The 16,464-nt window shown below is 39.2% G+C and overlaps 1 protein-coding gene and 1 pseudogene across 1 annotated transcript in view; both read right to left on the bottom strand.

Annotated features, from left to right (window-relative positions):
* The window catches only part of MARCHF1 (membrane associated ring-CH-type finger 1), a 688,453-nt gene that overhangs the window by 297,098 nt on the left and 374,891 nt on the right, over positions 1 to 16,464 (bottom strand). The window lies entirely within an intron of this gene.
* Positions 8,710 to 16,464, bottom strand: part of LOC148777784 (securin pseudogene) — a 63,622-nt pseudogene continuing 55,867 nt past the window's right edge.

Raw genomic sequence — 16,464 nt, 5'->3', positions numbered from 1 at the left:
CCTTCACAGTTCAACTCTCACATCTACACATGACCACTGGAAAAACCATAGCCTTGACTAGACGGACCTTGGTTGGCAAAGGAATGTCTCTGCTCTTTAATGTGTTATCTAGGCTGGTCATAACTTTCCTTCCAAGAGGTAAGCGTCTTTTGATTTCCTGGCTGCAATCAGCATCCGCAGTGATTTTGGAGCCCCCCAAAATAAAGTCTGACACTGTTTCCACTGTTTCCCCATCTATTTCTCATGAAGTGATGGGACCAGATGCCATGATCTTCATTTTCTGAACGTTGTACTTCAAGTCAAACTTTTCACTCTCTTGTTTCATTTTCATCAAGAGGCTTTTGAGTTCTTCTTTACTTTCTGCCATAAGGGTGGTGTCAGCTGCATATCTGAGGTTATTGATATTTCTCCCGGCAATCTTGATTCCAGCTTGTGCTTCTTCCAGCCCAGCGTTCCTCATGATGTACTCTGCATGTAAGTTAAATATGCAGGGTGACAATATGCAATCTTGACATACTCCTTTTCCTATTTGGAACCAGTCTGTTGTTCCATGTCCAGTTCTAACTGTTGCTTCCTGACCTGCATACAGGTTTCTCAAGAGGCAGGTCAGGTGGCCTGGTATTCCCATGTCTTTCAGAATTTTCCACAGTTGATTGTGATCCACACAGTCAAAGGCTTTGGCATAGTCAATGAAGCAGAAATAGATGTTTTTCTGGAACTCTCTTGCTTTCTCCATGATCCAGTGGATGTTGGCAACTTGATCTCTAGTTCCTCTGCCTTTTCTAAAACCTGCTTGAACATCTGGAAATTCATGGTTCACATATTGCAGAAGCCTGGCTGGGAGAATTTTTAGCATGATTTTACTAGTGTGTGAGATGAGTGCAACTGTGTGGTAGTTTGAGCATTCTTTGGCATTGCCTTTCTTTGGGACTGAAATGAAGACTGATCTTTTCCAGTCCTGTGGCCACTGCTGAGTTTTCCAAATTTGCTGGCATATTGAGTGAAGCACTTTCACATCATCATCTTTCAGGATTTGAAATAGCTCGACTGGAATTCCATCACTTCCACTAGCTTTGTTCGTAGTGATGCTCTCTAAGGCCCACTTAGCCAATAGGATGGAGGCTCTGAATTTATGACTCCTTGTCTGATCTCTTTTCTGAATTTCAGACGCATCTGCCCGACTTCTTTGTCATCATCTACAAAAACCTGCTTAGCATCTCTACATAGATATATAACAGAAAACTCAAATTTACTTGTCTAAATCTAAGTCACCCATAAAATGATGCAGGACAAGAACAAATCAAATAATCTAGGTCTTGCTCTAGATAACTACATTTTAAAGGAAACACCCCTGTTCACACTTTTCATGGAGCCCTTGTGTTTAACCAAAATAATAAATTTTAAAACTGAATTTTAACTATGTTTAAAAAAGTAAGGTAAATTTTCCTGTGACCCTACATACTGTTGAACATATACAATCCATTCCCCTTGTGGCATTTAGAATTATTCGTTAAAAAACAAATCAAGCCACTCCGGAGTAGGAATCCTGGGAGCATTGCTTACCGTAAGTCTTTGATTCAAGACTCAGTAAAAAGAAAACAAACAGCTAAAAACATATGCAAGATTTGAACACATTCTTCACTGAACAAGGCATACAGATGGCAAGCAAGCACATGAAATATGCCTAACATTAGTAGTCATCATTGGAGAAATAAAAATTAAAACTAAAGTGAGATACCACCACCAGCTAAGCTTCATGACTGAAATTGTTTTATTTTAAACACAAAACAATCAGTATAAATTTTGGGAGGCCATGGAAAAGAGGAAATCCTCATCCACTGTCGGTGGGTATATGTAAATGTTTAACTACTTTGGAAAATAATGTGACAGTTTCTTACAAAGTTAAATGCACATCTGTCATATGACTCAGTCATTCTCAGTTCAGTTCAGTTCAGTTCAGTTCAATCGCTGAGTTGTGTCGGACTCTTTGGGACCCCATGAACCGCAGAACACCAGGCCTCCCTGTCTATCACCAACTCCCAGAGTTTACCCAAACTCATGTCCATCAAGACGGTGATGCAATCCAGCCATCTCATCCTCTGTCATCCCCTTCTCCTCCTGCCCCCAATCCTTCCAGCATCAGGGTCTTTTCAAATGAGTCAGCTCTTTGCATCAGGTGGCCAAAGTATTGGAGTTTCAGCTTTAGCATCAGTCTTTCCATTGAACAACCAGGACTGATCTCCTTTAGTTTGGACTGGTTGGATCTCCTTGCAGTCCAAGGGACTCTCAAGAGTCTTCTCCAACACCACAGTTCAAAAGCATCAATTCTGCATTCAGCTTTCTTTATATTCCAACTCTCATATCAATACATGACTACTGGAAAAATCATAGCTGTGACTAGACGGACCGTTGTTGGCAAAGTAATGTTTCTGCTTTTTAATAAGGTGCCTAGGTTGGTCATAACTTTTCTTTGAAGGAGCAAGCATCTTAATTTCATGGCTGCAGACACCATCTGCAGTGATTTTGCAGTCCCCCAAAATAAAATCAGCCACTGATTCCACTGCTTCCCCATCTATTTCCCATGAAGTAATGGGACCAGATGCCATGATCTTAGTTTTCTGAATGTTGAGCTTTAAGCCAACTTTTTCACTCTCCTCTTTCAATTTTATCAAGCAGCTCTTTAGTTCTTCTTCACTTTCTGCAATAAGGGTGGTGTCATCTGCATATCTGAGGATATTGATATTTCTCCCAGCAATCTTGATTCCAGCTTGTGCTTCAACCCATCCAGGATTTCTCATGATCTACTCTGCATATAAGCTAAATAAGCAGGGTGACAATATACAGCCTTGATGCACTCCTTTTCCTATTTGGAACCAGTCTATTGTCCCTTGTCCAGTTCTAACTGTTGCTTTTTGGCCTGAATATGGATTTCTCAGGAGGCAAGTCAGGTGGTCTGGTCTGAAAAATTCTTTAAGAATTTTTCACAGTTTGTTGTGATCCACACAGTCAAAGACTTTGGCATAGTCAATAAAGCAGATAGATGTTTTCCTAGAATTCTCTTGCTTTTTTTGATGACCCAACAAATGTTGGCAATTTGGTCTATGGTTCTTCCTTTTCTAAAAACAGCTTGAACATCTGGAAGTTCATGGTTCACATACTGTTGAAGCCTCGCTTGAAGAATTTTGAGCTTTAATTTGCTAACATGTGAGCTGAGTGTTATTGTGTGGTAGTATGAACAATCTTTGGCATAGACTTTCTTTGGGATTGGAATGAAAACTGACCTTTTCCAGTCCTATGGTAACTGCTGAGTTTTCCAAATTTGCTGGCATATTGAGTGCAGCACTTTCACAGCATCATCTTTTAGGATTTGAGATAGCTCAACTGGAATTCCATCAGCTCCACTAGTATTGTTCATAGTGATGCTCCCTAAGGTCCACTTGACTTTGCATTCCAGGATGTCTGGCTCTAGATGAGTGATCACATCATCATGATTATCTGGGTCATGAAGAACTTTTTTGTATAGTTCTTCTGTGTATTCTTGCCACCTCTTGTTAATACCTCTGCTTCTGTTAGGTCCATACCATTTCTGTCCTTTATTAAGCGCATCTTTGCTTGAAAATTTCCCTTGGTATCTCTAATTTTCTTGTAGAGATCTCTTGTCTTTCTTATTCTGTTGTTTTCCTCTATTTCTTTGCATTGATTATTGAGGAAGACTTTCTTATCTCTCCTTGCTATTCTTTGGAACTCTGCATTCAAATGGGTATATCTTTCCATTTCTCCTTTGTCTTTCACTTCTCTTCCTTTCACAGCTATTTGTAAGGCCTTCTCAGACAGCCATTTTGCTTTTTGTGTGTTTCTTTTTCTTGGGGACGGTCTTGATTCCTGTCTTCTGTACAATGTCATGATTCTCCGTCCATAGTTCATGAGGCACTCTGTCTATCAGATATAGTCCCTTAAATCTTTTTCACATATTGCTGAAGCCTGGCTTGGATTATAAGTGTATAATCATAAGGGATTTGATTTAGGTCATACCTGAATGGTCTAGTGGTTTTCCCTGCTTTCTTCAGTTTAAGTCTGAATTTGGCAATAAGGAATTCATGATCTGAGCCACAGTCAGTTCCAGGTCTTGTTACTCTTAGGTATTTTAATCAAGAGAATAAAACCGTTTGTCCATAGCAAGACTTGTACACAAATATTCATAGAAGCCTTATTTACTATAGCAAAAACCCAGGAAGAGATCTAAATTTCCTTTAACAGATGAGGAATAAACATGTTGTCGAACATTTATACAATAGATTATTAGTCATCAACAAAAAGGACTGAATTGCTAATGTGACACAATATGGATGACTCTTAAAAATTTTTTTCTCAGTGCACATTTCTTGGTAGCATTCCAATTCTATTGCTAGAATGGAATGTCCAAATTCTAGAATATTGAAACTACTCCAGAGGCAGAAGATGGAGAGCCTCTTAGGGGTGAGAGTGGTGGGGAGCAGCAGGATGATGGAACTGCTTAGTGATACAGTACACTGGGAGAAGGTCCTGTTTACTGCACTAATTGCAGTTAATGGTTTCAGCAGGTCTATACATACGCTACAATATATACAATTATTCACTTTTAACATTTGCAGTTTATAGTATGTCAGTTATATCTCAATAAAGTTGTGAAAATATATACTAGATCAAATCTTTCCACTGTTCTGCTCAAAGTTTTCTCTTGCTTTCCCATTGCTTTTTGAATAAAATTTAAAGTTCCTACTTTGGGTTAAAAGGTTCTACATAATCTGGCCCCTGTATCTCCATCTGGTCTTTCTCCTGGTCCTGAATGCATCAGATATTCCCCTGATCAGAAACACTTACTATTCCTTCAACTGAACACATCTTCCATACAAATCCTCACAAATTATTCTTCCCTTTTTTTAAAAATTCTCTAATCAAATGTCATCCCATCACAGAAGCCTTCCTTCACCACACCATTTACAGGAATCCCTACAAACTCACGACATTTCACTCTTGATCCCGTTATCCCAACCAATCTATCTTCTTGGCTATTATAACATCTATATTATGTTAAATAGTTGTTTATCATCCTTTTCTCCACCTGAATAGACTGCTATAGCAATGGAGAACCTGGATGTTCTGTTCTCTAGTACAAGTCAATCAAGTGGAACACTGGCTAACATATTAAACACTGAATAAATATATATTGATGCAGTTACCAAAACAACATTCATTCTCTGTATGCTATTGTTCTTGTATGCAGCCCTTGTCATTTATTTAAACTTTTTTCTCATTTCTTGGGTCATTCTTGTGATATGCTGCAGAGGTGTATGTGCTAGAACTGCAGTCTTTAAAATAGCTTGTAGATGATGATCACCACTATGTTTCTCACAAAGTGCAAAGAATCATGCTTAAATGGGTAGTGATCTATAATATATATTGAGTGTAAGGAAGCCTAAAATGTATTGGGAAAAAATAAAGCCGACAAAATATTTTTTAAAAAGCTAAAAGCTATAAAAAAAAATCAACAGCAAATCATACTAAGTTATATCACACCTCAGAAACGTAATAAAAATCTCCAAAGTACTCAACTAGAATGCTTATATTCTATTACACTCTACAAACTATTTTTGAATGTTGAATGATCAAGAAATTGTTTTTCATTACAAACAAAATATTGGATACAATGTAAATTACTTTGTTCATAGCCATTTAACCTACATCCTTTCTTAGTTTTCTCTCTTAGCACATAAAAATGAAAGGCTCATAAATTTATGAGGGATCTAAAACATTCAATTGCAAATGATGCAAAAACAAACCATATCTCACACATGTGAGATAAAAGAAACAAGTATAGGGTTGTGTCTACATAGTTTAAATCCCTTCTTAGCTCAGGCACAGAGGCAGGGCCATCTGTTCATTGAGAGCAAGACAGGACATGCCAGGGACTGTTTATCTTTGTCTAAGCATTTGTCAACTGGACAAAGTCTGTGATCATGCTGCTTCAGTGAAGCCACCTCCCAAAACTCACAGTTTTCTTTGGTTTGCCTCCTCTGCAAGCAATTTAGGCTTCCTGGTGATTTTGTGGGCATGTGTTGAGAGTGCATGGTAGAGTTAGTTGTGTGCTTCTATGAAATCTGCAGATTGGTCTGTCCTGCAGACCTTGCTATCAAAGTGATTCAGGTCTTTTTCAATTGAAGTACACTTGGTTTGCAATGGTGATTCAGTTGGAAATATGCTGACTTTTGGTGCTTCAGAAAAGGCTGGTGGGAGACAGGGTTCTGTTTTCAAATTGGCCTTAATTAGTATAGTCAACATAAAAGTGCCAAAGACATTTGATGTTCAGTTGCTCAGTCATATCCGATTGTTTGTGACACCCTAGATGCAGCACACCAAGCTTCCATGTCCTTCACTTTTCCCAAAGTTTCCTCAGGCTCATGTCCTTTGAGTCAATTATAGCGTTCAAACCATCTAATCATCTGTTGTCCCCTTCTCTTGCCCTCAATTTTTCCCAGCATTGGGTTTTTTCCAATGATCCAGCTCTTTCCATCAGTGGCCAAAGCATGTGAGCTTTAGCTTAAGCATCAGTCCCTCCACTGAATACTCAGGGTTGATTTCATTTAAGATTAACTGGCTTGATCTCCTTGCTGTCCAAAGGGCTCTCAAGAGTCTTCTCCAACACCATACTTCAAAAGCATCAATTCTTCAGCATTCAGCCTTCTTAATTGTCCAACTCTCACATTTGTGGTGGTTGAGGTGGTAAAGAATCTGCCTATAGTGCAGGAGACCTGAGTTTGATCCCTGGGTTTTGAAGATTCCTTGGAGAAGGGAATGGCACCCCACTCCAGTATTCTTGCCTAGAGAATTCCATGGACAGAGGAGTCATTGCATGATGTACTCTACATAGAATTTAAATAAGCATGGTGACAACATACAGTCTTGATAAACTCCTTTCCCAAATTTGAACCAGTCCATGAATCACAAGCTAGAATCAAGATGCTTGGGTAAATATCAGTAACCTCAGATAAACAGATGACACCACCCTAATGGCAAACAAAATCCAATGCTGTGAAGAACAATATTGCATAGGAACCGGAAAAGTTAGGTCCATGAATCAAGGTATTGGAAGTGATCAAACAGGAGAGGGCAAGAGTGAATATTGACATTTTAGGAATCAGTGAACTAAAATGGACTGGAATGGGTGAATTTAATTCAGATGACCATATATATACTACTGTGGGCAGGGATGCCTTAGAAGAAATGGAATAGCCATCATGGTCAACAAAAGAGTCCTAAATGCAGTACTTGGATGCAATCTCAAAAACGACAGAATGATCTCTGTTTGTTTCCAAGGCAAACCATTCAATATTACAGTAATCCAAGCCTATGCCCCAACCAGTAACGCTGAAGAAGCCAAAGCTGAATGGTTCTATGAAGACCTACAAGACCTTTTAGAACTAACACCCAAAAAAGATGTCCTTTTCATTATAGGGACTGGAATGAAAAAGTAGGAAGTCAAGAAACACCTGGAGTAACAGGCAAATTTGGCCTTGGAGCATGGAATGAAGCAGGGCAAAGGCTAATAGAGTTTTGCCAAGAGAAGGCACTGGTCATAGCAAACACTTTCTGTCAACAACACAAGAGAAGGCTTTAAACATGGACATCACCAGATGGTCAACACCGAAATCAGATTGATTATATTCTTTGCAATCAAAGATGGATAAGCTCTATACAGTTAAAAAAAACAAGACTGGGAGCTGACTGTGGCTCAGATCATGAACTCCTTATTGAAAATTCAGAATTAAATTGAAGAGAGTAGGGAAAACCATGAGACCATTCAGGTATGACCAAAATAAAATCACTTATGATTATAAAGTAGAAGAGACAAATAGATTTAAGGGATTAGATCTGATAGACAGAGTGCCTGAAGTGCTATGGACAGAGGTTCATGACATTGTACAGGAGGAATTGATCAAGACCATCCCCAAGAAAAATAAATGCAAAAAGGCAAAATGGTTGTTTGAGGAGGCCTTACAAATAGCTGAGAAGAGAAGTGAAAGGCAAACAAGAAAAGGAAAGATATGCCCATTTAAATTCAGAGTTTTAGAGAATAGCAAGGAGAGATAAAATCCTTCCTCAGTGATCAATGTGATGAAATAGAGGAAAACACTAGAATGGGAAAGACTAGAGATCTCCTGGAAAAAATTAGAGATTTCAAGGGAATATTTCATGCAAAGACGGACTCAATAAAGGACAGAAATGGTATGGACTTAACAGAAGCAGAAGATATTTAGAAGAGGTGGCAAGAATACACAGAAGAACTGTACAAAGAAGATCTTCATGATGCAGATAACCATGATGGTGTGATCACTCACCTAGAGCCAGACATCCTGCAATGTGAAGTCAAGAGGGCCTTAGGAAGCACGACTACGAACAAAACTAGTGGAAGTGATGGAATTCCAGTTGAGCTATTTCAAATACTAAAAGATGATGCTGTGAAAGTGCTGCACTCAATATGACAGCAAATTTGGAAAATTCAGCAGTGGCCACATGACTGGAAAAGTCAGTTTTCATTCCAATCCCAAAGAAAGGCAATGCAAATAATGCTCAAACAAAGAATTGCTTTATTAATACAAACTATTAACACATACCCAAACTATAAAGTACTAAGAAATTTAAATATCTAAGTCACAGCAAACAGGTGGTAATTCAACATCCAGAATCGACAGAATGCTTGAGGGAGACTGAAACAGATTAGACTCCCACAGTGGAGGAGGCATCTTCGGAGGCGAAGGGGGGCCCACGTGTAACAGTTGCTCAAGCTCCCTCTCCTCATCAAGGATCATGAGAGGCACTCCATTCAAGGGGAGGTTTGCGATCTGGTGCTCCTCAGGATGGTCAAAACTCCCAAAATCTAATGGATTGAAGGGAAATAATTTTATTTCTGGATAGGTGTCATCTGAGGCAGGAACCGAACTTTTTGCTTTAACAGTCTTCTCAGTAATCCTTTTGGTAGAGAAAGTTGTCTGTTTCTGTTTGAATGGTCCATTCATATTAACTGATTTTTCTGTAGCTCTGCTGACAGTTCCCAAAGTCTTTCTGGCAGGTTTTGGTAAAGCAGGTAGAGCATCAAACATTTTGCCAACACGTGGTGTTGAAACCTGAGATCTCCCATCTAAAGCTTTGACTGAAGGCACAGACCCCAGCTTCAGCCCGTCTTTAGAAGCCACATGGATGCCTGGTTCTCCATTTTCTGATTTTTGCACTCATCTCACATGCTAGCAAAGTAATGCTCAAAACTCTCCAAGATAGGCTTCAACAGTACATGAACTGTGAACTTCCAGATGTTCAAGCTGGAGTTAGAAAAGGCAGAGGAACCAGAGATCAAATTGCCAACATCCACTGGATCATCAGAAAAGCAAGTGAGTTGCAGAAAAACATCTACTTCTTTATTGACTATGCCAAAGCCTTTGACTGTGTGGATCACAACAGACTGTGGAAAATTCTTAAAGGGGTGGGAATGCCAGAATACCTTACCCGCCTTCTGAAAAACCTATATTCATGTCAAGAGCGACATTTAGAACCAGACATGGAACAACAGACTGGTTCCTATTTGGGAAAGGAGTATGTTAAGGCTGAATATTGTCACCCGGCTTATTTAACTAATATGGAGAATACATCATGTAAAATGACAGGGTGGATGAACCACAAGCTTGAATTAAGATTGCCAGAAGAAAGATCAGTAACCTTAGATACGGTGATGACACCACCCTTATGGCAGAAAGCAGACTCTTGATGAAAGTGAAAGAGGAGAGAGTAAAAATTGGCTTAAAGCTCAACATTCAAAAAACTAAGATCATGGTATCTGGTCCGGCAAATAGATGATGAAACAGTGCAAACAGTTGACAGGCTTTATTTTTTGAGGCTCCAAAATCATTGCAGATGGTGACTGCAGCCATGAATTTAAAAGCCACTTGATACTTGGAAGAAAAGTTATGACCAATCCAGACAGCATTTTAAAAACAGAGACATTACTTTGCCAACAAGTTCTGTCTTATCAAAGCTATGGTTTTTCCAGTAGTTATGTATGACTGTGTAAGTTGGACCATGAAGAAAGCTGAGTGCTGAAGAATTGATGCTTGTGAACTGTGGTGTTGGAGAAGACTCTTGAAAGTCCCTTGGACTTCAAGGAGAGCAAACCATTCAATCCTAAGGAAAATGAATCCTGAATATTCATTGGAAGGCCTGATGCTGAAGCTGAAACTCCAACACTTTGGCCACCTGATGTAAAGAACTGAGTCATTGGAAAAGTTCCTGATGCTGGGAAAATTTGAAGGCAGGAGGAGAAGGGGGCGACAAGAAATGAGATGGTTGGATGGCATCACTGACTAGATGGACATGAGTTTGAGCAAACTCTGGGAATTGCTGATGGACAAGGAAGCCTGGTATGCTGCAGTCCATGATGTCACAGAGATTCAGACACAACTTTGCGACTGAACTGAATTGAACTTAGGCCCTTGAAACAAACATATTGCAGAAGTTTCTGCCAGAGGACCAAAGCCTTCTTTGGGGTTTTGTGGGACAAAGCTGAGTGCTTATGGGTCTGGGGTTTTGTTTTGTTCAAGCCTTATCAGATCCCAAAGTATTTTTAGCATCAGGGAACTTTTGCATATTTTTTAAAGACTATTTTCATCATGTATTATTCCCTTTTATGTAATATGACACGTGAGAACATACATTTTTGCAGCAAAACCATCTTCAAATTGAGAAGTGCTGTATTATCAGTTACGCGGAACATTCAAATTAGACACCACAACATGCCTCAGATGTCTTTATGTACCTGATAAAGGGCTATTTTTTCTTATTCAAAATGATATTTTAAAGAGTGCTTCATGCCAAGTAATTAACATCTTCTAAACTGCAGCTCTCACAAATGCAAAGCAGAGCAGAATTTCATTCTTCACCTCAGGATTTAGCCTGAGAAAAACATTTCCCTGCCATAACGACAAAACTAGACCTGGATAAACGGTAAAAAATCACTCATGCGTTAGTATACTGTATTGGTGTTTTTCTTTCTGGTTTACTTCATTCTGTATAATAGGCTCCAGTTTCATCCACCTCATTAGAACTGATTCAAATGCATTCTTTTTAATGGCTGAGTAATACTCCATTGTGTATATGTACCAAAGCTTTCTTATCCATTCATCTGCAGATGGACATCTAGGTGGCTTCCATGTCCTGGCTATTATAAACAGTGCTGCAATGAACATTGGAGTACATGTGTCTCTTTCAATTCTGGTTTCCTCAGTGTGTATGCCCAAGAATGCGATTGCTGGATCATATGGCAGTTCTATTTCCAGTTTTTTGAGGAATCTCCACACTGTTCTCCATAGTGGCTGTACGAGTTTGCATTCCCACCAACAGTGTAAGAGGGTTCCCTTCTCTCCACATATATATGGAATTTAGAAAGATGCAAATGATAACCCTATATACGAGACAGCAAAAGAGACACAGATGTATAGAACAGTCTTTAGGACTCTGTGGGAGAGGGTGAGGGTGGGATGATTTGGGAGAATGGCATTGAAACATGTATGTTGTCATATGTGAAACGAATCACCAGTTCAGGGTCGATGCATGTTACAGGATGCTCAGGGATGGTGTGCGGGGATGACCCAGAGGGAGGATAAAGGGAGGAGGGAGGTGGCAGGGGGGTTCGGGAAGGGGAACTCATGTACACCCAGGGTGGATTCATGTCAATGTATGGCAAAACCAACCAATATAATATTGTAAAATAATTAGCCTCCAATAAAAAATAAAAAAGAACCTAAAAAAAAGTCACTCATGAAACTTAAAGCCTGAAGCATATTTTAAAATTATGAGTTGCTTCAAACATCATAAATATTCCTGATTCTCAAGCATAGTAACTATCCTCTACCTCCTTTCTAACTAATTTCTAGTTGAAGTATCAGGTGTGGCTTCAATCCATGGATGAAAACAGGAAAAGAAATCTGTTTAGTCTATCATTAAATTTTAGAAGAATCTTTTTTTTTTTTTTTGTCAAATGATTTTTAGGTTAGTGACATTTGCCTTTTGGAAGAAAAAAAAATACTAGTCTGTCACAAAAATCAAACAAATATTGCACAAAATCAAATTTGATATTGTGCAATTTTTGTTTCTTTTCTCTAAAATACTTTACATGTGGAATAAATATTTGTTTGTATCTCATCTTACAACCTGTATAAACATTGAATTGCAAATAGATTTTATATTATCCTCCATGTGGTATATTTGAGACCCTTGGTAGGGTGAATACTGAATCAGATTCTATGCACTGAAATACAAGGACAGTTAGACAAATACAAATCACAAAAGGAGACAGCAGACTAGTTCATGGAGCAATTGATTATTCACAAATTACGGAGGATAATTGTTATATATGAGAAAATTCAGTATGATGAAAAGGGCATGACTTCTCTTGACATTTATACCAAGCAGAATGACAAAATTGTATGTGTGGTAAGAATTACAGAACGATAATTTCAAAGAACACCATATCTTTAGTAAAATAACACTAAATTGAAATGTCATGAGCTCAAACCAACCCCCTCCCCCCAACTCAAACACAGACACACTTTTAAAAGCCTTTAAGAACACTATTTGGTATTTAACAAATAAACCATTGTAAGAGACAATCATACAAAATTCACTAATGTGACATTCAGAATAAACTCTCAAGAAAGTTTTCAGTTGTTTAAACTTCTTTTATGTGCTAATTTTCAGAGATAATTTCTACTTCACACTTTCATGTTAAGATTAAAGTATATTTTCTTTAAAATATGGTAAAAATCATCACTCAGGACTTCACAAACATCTTTTTTTTTACTTGAAATCATTTTCTTATTTATTTTATTTTTTTATTTTTATTGTAGGCTAATTATTTTACAATATTATATTGGCTGGTTTTGCCATACATTGACATGAATCCACCCCGGGTGTACATGAGTTTCCCCTCCTAAACCCTCCTCCCACTTTCCTCCTCCCCTTATACTCCCTCTGGGTCATCCCCGAATACCAGCCCCGAGCATCCTGTAACATGCATCGACCCTGAACTGGCGATTCATTTCACGTATGATAATATACATGTTTCAACATCATTCTCCCAAACCATCCCACCCTCACCCTCTCCCACAGAGTCCCAAAGACTGTTTTATACATCTGTGTCTCGTATACAGGGTTATCATTTCCATCTTTCTAAATTCCATATATATGCGTTAGTATATTGTATTGGTGTTTTTCTTTCTGGCTTACTTCACTCTGTATAATAGGCTCTAGTTTCATCCACCTCATTAGAACTGGTTCAAATGCATTCTTTTTAATGACTGAGTAATACTCCGTTGTGTATAGGTACCAAAGTTTTCTTATCCATTCGGCTGCAGATGGACTATAAAACTCCTAGAGGAGAACTTAGGCAAAACACTCTCTGACATAAATCACAGCAGGATCCTCCAAGATCCACCTCCCAGAATATTGGAAATAAAAGCAAAAATAAACAAACGGGACCTAATTAAAATCAAAAGCTTCTGCACAGCAAAGGAAACTATAAGCAAGGTGAAAAGACAGCCTTCAGATTGGGAGAAAATAATAGCAAATGAAACAACTGATAAAGGATTAATCTCCAAAATATACAAGCAGCTTCTGCAGCTCAATTCCAGAAAAATAAATGACCCAATCAAAAAATGGGCCAAAGAACTAAACAGACATTTCTTCAAAGAAGACATAAAGACGGCTAGCAAACACATGAAAAAATGCTCAACATCCCTCATAATCAGAGAAATGCAAATCAAAACCACAATGAGATACCATTTCACACCAGTCAGAATGGCTGCTATCCAAAAGTCTACATGCAATAAATGCTGGAGAGGGTGTGGAGAGAAGGGAACCCTCTTACACTGTTGGTGGGAATGCAAACTAGTACAGTCACTATGGAGAACAGTGTGGAGATTCCTCAAAAACCTGGAAATAGAACTGCCATATGATCCAGCAATCGCACTCCTGGGCACACACACCGAGGAAACCAGAATTGAAAGAGACACATGTACTCCAATGTTCATTGCAGCACTGTTTATAATAGCCAGGACATGGAATCAACCTAAATGTTCACAAACATCTTTTCCTGAGGTTCAGTTCAGTTCAATTCAGTCACTCAGTCGTGTCTGACTCTCTGTGACCCCATGAATCACAGCATGCCAGGCCTCCCTGTCCATCACCAACTCCCGGACTTCATTCAAACTCATGTCCATTGAGTTGGTGATGCCATCCAGCCACCTCATCCTCTGTCATCCCCTTCTTCTCCCGCCCCCAATTCCAAACTCTATTTTTCTTGTTAGGCATCTATCAGTGGAGTCTAATTCACTCTGATATACCGTTCCACTCAAGTCAGATTGCCTGAATTGTGGTAAAATAAATAATAAATTGTGATCCCACTTCTTGTTGCAATTGCTTTTTGCCATTTAATTACCAACATGTAAATTACCTGCTCATTACAGGCAGGCTGCATGATTGACCTGTCCTTGACTCATAGTCATTCGAAGTGGGAGACTTGATGATTGCACACCAGCCAAAAGAACTCAATTTTGGCCCCTGATAGAGATGGATGGCATTGTACAAACTACCTAGTTGCGTCCACGGTCTGCTTCCTGCCAGGGTATTATGCTCTCATCTGCCATCAGCACATTTGTTTGTATCCCCCACCATTACCTAGTTTGGTCCAAGATAGGTCTGTATCATTGATGCAGGCAGAGGATGTAAGGTTTGTGGATCTCAGACAAGGACAGTTTCTTCCTTGGCGTCAGAGTACCACAGTTTGTGCTGGTTGTATGTGCTAAATCGCTTTAGTCATGTCCAGCTCTTTGTGACCGTATAGACTGTAGTCCACTGTAGATTGCCAGTTTACCCTGGGCAAGGTGGAGAGAGCTACAAGATGTCTACACTCTGTGGGATGTATAGCAGGAAAGCAACCCTGGGCTTTAAGAGCTTGAATCGATTTTAATGACCAGAAAATATGCCTCTTCTGTGCTGTGGAGGGAGACACAGAATCCCTATTACAAGGCTCTTCCTATCATCTTCCTGTCATCCTTGGAAAACAGTGTGATCATAGTCCGTCTCCTAGCAAGATGTGCTGGAATGCAAGAGACTCATGCACACTCATATCACAACATTGATTTAACTTGATGTGACACATTTTCGTTGTCTTTCCTGAAGAGGTGAAAAGTAGAAGGAAGAAACTCTAAAGCAGGTATTTCACAAAACAAGGTATCTTGCTACTCAAGAGTTAAAGAAGACACATGGTAACAAAGAAAAGGAGATTCTATGTCATCTGCTGCAGACAGTCTTGCCATTTCTAACAAATGACACTTGTCAGTGGGACCCTCTCCCATCTTCCATTTAAACCCTTGGCCTTCTGTGGACTGTCTTCTACTTTTTCTTCTCTGTGTTATTCTTTTATCTACCACTCTTCATAGGGCAAAGGGTGTGGTGTAGAACATACTTCCTGTGGGCCAGAAGACTGACTTTTAAACTCAGTTCTTCTGCATATTAGCTACTTGACCTTGGTTAGTCATTCAAAATTGCTGAGTCTCAGTCTCGTTCTATGCAAAATTAAGAGTCAAATTTCTAGCCTTGTTCTATTATCTCAACAATTCTTTTATATGTGACTTCATGGTTTAATTGCTCAGGATTTTTACTTTGTGTGTATTCGTGTCTCTGTGTGTGTGTGTTTGTGTTTGAGGGAGTAGAGAAGAGAAGATAAGGGGGAGGGGAGAGAGATTAATTTGCCTGTCACCCTTAATTTGTTCCCTAAGGAAATGCAAATATTAATTCATTTATTGATTTATTTCGTATACAATGTATTTTAGGGAAATTAAAATGGAAGTAGTCTTGCTCAGGGTCCAATGTAGGGAGCCTCTGACTGACTTCCGATTTTGCCTGGATCCTGCCTAGACCTGGTGCCTGCCTGCAAGTACACCAGTTGTTACCAGCAATGCAAGTAACATCTTAGATAAGCTGGGGAGTGAGACTTCGAATTTCCTGAGCCCCTGGAGCTACGGAGGAAGCCTGGTCAGCTCCCCAGGGTCTGAAAAGTCTTGTGACTCTCAAGGTGAAAGAAACAGCGTTGTGAAAGTAAAAACCTAGAGTTGCATTTTTGTGCTCAAACTGATGATATCAGTTTCCAGCTTGAGATTACAAGTGGGAGGCTCCAAAACTGCAATTTGAAATCTCACCGATGGGATGGAAGCACCACCCATGACCCTTTTCCAGTTGGAACTCCAGATTGCTTTTGCATGGAATTTCCCAAAGCTGTCCAAATTTGGATGCAGGTTTAAGCCCAATTTGGTGATGTATAAACTTTTACCTGGAGAAGGAAATGGCAACCCACTCCAGTATGCTTGCCTGGAAAATCCCACG

This window comes from Moschus berezovskii, chromosome 5, assembly GCF_049115385.1.
Source record: "Moschus berezovskii isolate FMDL1 chromosome 5, NW_MosBer_1.0, whole genome shotgun sequence".
Lineage (NCBI taxonomy): Eukaryota > Metazoa > Chordata > Mammalia > Artiodactyla > Moschidae > Moschus > Moschus berezovskii.
The sequence above is the reverse complement of the archived record's forward strand: the minus strand, read 5'-3'. Positions and strand labels throughout refer to the sequence as shown.